Source organism: Acyrthosiphon pisum, unplaced genomic scaffold (assembly GCF_005508785.2).
Source record: "Acyrthosiphon pisum isolate AL4f unplaced genomic scaffold, pea_aphid_22Mar2018_4r6ur Scaffold_11238;HRSCAF=11854, whole genome shotgun sequence".
NCBI classification, from domain to species: Eukaryota; Metazoa; Arthropoda; class Insecta; order Hemiptera; family Aphididae; genus Acyrthosiphon; species Acyrthosiphon pisum.
This window is the reverse complement of record NW_021759598.1, coordinates 23376-29167: the sequence shown is the minus strand read 5'-3', so window position 1 is coordinate 29167 and position 5792 is coordinate 23376.

Genomic DNA, 5792 nt, shown 5'->3' with positions numbered 1-5792 from the left:
AGTGGAAAATGTTATATATAAGATACATTATAGAATTAATCAACCTATTATTGTTAATAATTTTGGTAAAACACTTAAACAGTATAATCAGTTATTTAAAAGTAGTAATTAATAGTATTTAGGATGTTCTAAATTTCATGAAGAACTATAAACTTACTATCTTAGGATTATTTTATTATAAAATTAAATTAATACTGTTCATTTAAATCCCCTGTAGTTTCTGTACTATTAAAAAATATATTTTAAAAGATTTCTTCTACATTTTTATGATAAGACAACTACTATTGTTATTACAAAATACAAATATATAGGTACTTACATTTACATTATCGTATTTGTAATAAGTATAATATAGTTAAATTTTAATCCATACAAATGAACCTAATTTACAAGAATATTATCATTAATTATCATTATTTTATAATGTGAATAAAAAATTTTAATTAATTAAATTGTAATAATCGCATGCTTAACTTCAAGTAAATTATATAAGTATTATAAAATAAGTCAATAAGCTAAAACCGTTTTATAAAAACTAAATCTTCAAAAGAATACGCATTTCTTAGGTTTCTTTTTACTTGCCACATTCGAGCACGAATAAATTGAATTCTAATACTAAAATACTAAATACAATGCAGAGTATTGCAGTATGAACGTATTAAAAATAAAAAAGAATGTCCAAGTGGGTCGTAGGTACTATATGTAGGTAAAAGATACGTAGTATATAACTCGTCTCTCCACTGTCTTCAGCTGTCGTTCCAAAGGACGACACAGTGAAACCTCCTCTAACAGACACCTCCAAATATCGGATGTTTTTTTGGGAACCAACTAAAAACTTTCTACAATCTGAACCCTCTAAATAGTGGACACCTCCGAATGACGGATACAATTTTAGTGACTGAGAGTGTTGAGTGCTTAAAGGTTTCATTGTAATTTATTTAAATCTTATTTTATCTTCAATACGTTGCGTCCGTCGTCTCAATATGTATGGTTTTTGACCGTATACGAGTGTATTACGACACTAATTTAACGGAATGGTTTCAAAATCCGCCAGCGAGGTCATATAACATGTATAATATTATGTATAATTTACGAGTGTAGCGTCAACCTGCAGGACGTCGAACTTGCAGGCGACATTCTTAGAGTTCGTGGCGAAGTTTAAGACGACCGTGGATGATAAATAGATTTATGCATGCAAACTGTCAATGTTTAATGCGCCGGATGGACGACGTGACGCGGCTCTGAGACGTCGCGGTCAAGTGTTGTTATATAGTACGATGTATAATGTACACATAGTTTGTTTAGCCAATGGGCTCGTGCAACAACTATAGTGAAGCCTGTATCAACAATAACGCCGCCGTCGTTAAATCGAAAGAGACCGAAAGACGTCTTTTCCTCTATCGGTGGTGTCGTGGTGGTTGTAGAGGTGTCTGTGGAGAGGGGAGAGTGTCTAAGCCTCTGCTAATAATAACGTATACCTACCCTCGTGTTGGCGGATTAGTGCTCGCGTTATTTGCGGTGTTTGCTTTTCGGCCCAAAACGCGAGCGGACTCTCGATGTCTCGAACAACTTCTTTCGTGTTTCTGGTTGATTTTCTCGATATAATGTGTGATATCATAGTGTCTGCTATCTTACGATGTCTTCGTCAATTTAATATTATATTTACGAAAATATGACAACAAACTAATTTATTAATAAAGTGATTTTTTTTATATAAAGTACAATATTATTTTAACGAAAAACATAAATCTTAAATATACTAAAAATCTATTTTACGGGTATGAGTATAGTATCATACAATTATTTTTTAACGATGAATAAACCAGAAAAATGATTTGATAATGGCTATTGGCTCGTTTTATATTACTGAAATATATGTTTAGTACATGTTGTCAATCGGGATTGATAATATAATACTATATTAGCTTATAGTTTTTTGAAAATTCTAGAGTGTTGGCATTAAATGTCAAGTATAATGTCTATATTATACAATAATATTAATATCATGTTATAACGTTGATAGATATTTCATATAATTTTATTTCATTTTTTCGTTATCGTTCACACACGGTCATATTTTACGATTTCGTTCGTCTAACAAATGCGTATTTCCGTGACACGTTTTACTATATTACATATCATATTATTATATATATTATATTGGACATATTATATAAGCTTATAAATATTAATATTCGATTTATTTTTAATCGCGAGATGAAGAGAAATTGAGGTATTTGGAACGTATACCCAACAACGACAGTGACATTTTTTTATTTAGAGAGTATCGGAAATAAAATAACCGAAATCGTCTCAGTGATGTTTGAGTTTTTCATAGCATTACTACCCGTCACTGGTGATATATGGTCAGCCAGTCAGGGTATGTGTTATAATATGTGATAATCTTATGTGGTTGATACGTTTTTCTGTATAAGAGTGGTTAGTTGTTGAAAAAATTGTACTACCTCTCTAAAATAATTGTTGGAACAATACGCAAATTGAATAGGTACCTATTGACTATTGTCTCTGTATATGCTGCCTGTTAATATTATTATTTCACGTGCACAAACATTATAAAGTACGTTTCGAATAAAAAAAAATTTACACATTTAAATATTAAATATATTTGACTCATTTTTAGACATTTCCATATAATATATTATACGTTTTTATATTAATTTATTGACCGGTATAGTTGAGAGCTTACGAATTGAATTTAAGATTTTAAAAAAGGACGCATCGTTGATTTAACTCTGAATATTTATAACGTGCAAACAGCAAACGGACTGTAAGGAAAAATAAATATTATTCCATATGTAAATAGGCGCATCCAGTATAAGTTGTAGGTACACGTCCACGGGGATATCGAGTGTTCCGGTATGCAAACATAAAATAATAATTTTCATCAATGGAATGAGTATATAAATTATTAATAATGTATTATTATTATATCGTATTTATACGTCAACGGTCAACACTAATGTAAAGAATAATAAAAAAAGATTTGTTGCTGAGAAGATGAAGAAATAGTGTTTGTAGTTGTTATATACTATATTATAAGTATAAACAGCACAATGGCCGACAGTCACGTACTCATATTGTACTTTAGAAATTGTCAGATTGCTAAAGCCTTAATTCTAATACATCTAAGCTTATAATTTTATCATCCACATTTTTTTATTTTTTTATTTTCTCAGACATGAAGATGAGCAAAGTGGGCAACCAAACCAACTCGCAAGACCCTCAGGCCGTTAACTCTCGGGTTTTCGTGGGAAATCTCAACACATTTCAATGTAGCAAAACCGACGTCGAAAGAATGTTTCAAAGATACGGTCGTCTAGTGGGTGAGTATATTATATTATATTATAGTTTAATGTATAATAATGGTCATTTTACTATATTTTTTTTCACATAGTACCCAGAAATAAGTGTGTCTTTTTTTAAAATATGACGTTTAAAAAATTGTCGTCTATTTTTTAAACTTTAATCAATCCATTATTATTCATCAATAACACTCCCGACAACCGATTTGCACATATCATAGGTTTTTCATATTTGAATAAAATGCCGTCTACCCTTATTGGTTTTCTATATTATAATATTACAACACAAATGTCGACGGATATAATTTTCAGGATAATATAGTTATTATTATAATGATAATTAATCTGCATATCTATTAAATTCATGTATAGTACAGTAATCACGTCATGACTATACATTATTTCGATAAAATCAAAACGTGACGTAACCTTTTATATTTGTAATTTGTATACGGGGTACCTAATTTAATTGTGCGTGTTAATAATGTTATGACATTACGATTGTATTCTCTGCAATAATAATAACAGTAATATTAAGTTTGGTAAAAAAATAGAGAGTTTCTCTAATGTTAAACCGAACGCTGTGTTGACATCATAATAGGTATATAAGTACTATATTATGTTATTATATTGACTACATGTTGGTTTAGAAATATATTGTTTAGGCCAGCGATTCCCAAAGTGTGTTCGGTGGAACCTAAGGGTTCCGTGGGATAATCTCAAGGGTTCCGCCAGATGTATGCGTAAATATTGAGAAAATTATTTTATATTTTATTTGGGAAAAAACGTTACTATAGTATAATATTGCTATAAAATATTCGTTTAACGGATATTGGGGTTCCACGAAACACGGAACTTTTTCTTAAGGGTGCCGTAGTCGTAAAAGTTTGGGAACCGCTGGTTTAGGCAACAGATATTCCTGCATTCGACCTGCAGACTGATTGGTCATTGTATTTTCAAATATGGAATGACCAGATTTTTGACTCCTATTACATGCTTTTCAGCGACTTCATAAATATTCTACCCATATCTACTGCAGAAAAACCAAAATATGTTTAGAAAAGAATAAGTATTATAATGACCAAAATGTAAAATAATTATTATACGAAACGATCGTTTGCCGTTCGTGTGTATTGCTATAGTTTGGCCCAACTGAAGATACCGATAATAAATAATAAATAATAATAATAATAATAATAATAATATAGTGACATAATACCTATTTGAAATTGTATTTGCTATACACTTATACGCGAAACCTAAACCACCAAGTGGCGATGGCATTTCCCGATGACCACCTGTCAATCCCACGAATGGTATTATATAGTTCGAAAGTAAGGTATGACGGCCGCGATTAATAAATTAAGACTGTTTAATTTGTACGCGCACATAAATTTAATATGATATTATTACCTCGTTAACTATGCGACAGGGGATGGTTTAAGATGATTATTTATTATTGGCTATCCGTATATATTGTACACGCGACGGTCAGTTTTTCTAAAACATTTTCTCGCTCCGGCGTAATCTGTTAATGGTACATTTAAAATGCATACAAATTAACCCGACGAACAAGCCACGCTTCTATCAAGGTCCTCTAATCCTCTTAAGTACAAAGTTCGCTACTTCGCTCACGACAACATGTACTAGAGTCGTGTTCTGACACCATCGCCGACGTCGCGCGTCGCCAAGATACGCATTCCGTAAGACCGTTTCGAATAAAATACAATATAATATTATGTACATAATATTAATTCGGACATCTTAAATCAGATATACAGCACAAGTGCTACGGTATTATTTACGCCACCACCCCACTATACATATAACAAGTTAGTCGATAATATTATGATGATTAGGTTTTTGCTATAATTAATTATTTCTCTTCACCTACTGGAGATGTACTCCCACCTACGTAGGAGTTTTAGTTTCTTTGGGTCATGTATTATTATTTTTCCGGACGATTTTACACTTGAATAACTGCGGATTCTGTCTGTGTACGAGAAAACATATTATCCACAGCGTTCACAATATACATAATATAATATATATCAGTGGCGCCGAACCCATGTATTAGATGTGGCAGCCGCCACACCTATTTTAAGGGGTGGGTGTACCCCCAAAATTGGTGGGTAATCGTAACACTAAATATAAAAATATATTGTACAAATATAAGAAAGATGACTTCTTAGTGTGTCGTAGCGTGCAGTGTGTACCTACTGTGTGATAACGTTAGAAATAGCCAATAACTAATTAATAATTTAATTAATAGTTTTACCATTAATAAATAAATTCTAGTATTTATAGTCAATAGTATTGTGTAAAAAGTCAAAAATCTCTGATAATACAGTACATTTAGTATTTTTATTTTACAAGTGATAAAACAATTAGTACCTATCAACTGAAATAGCGCGGGTAAATGGCCCCTCGGCACACATGAATGAATTTTATTTTACAGCGATTTGTGTT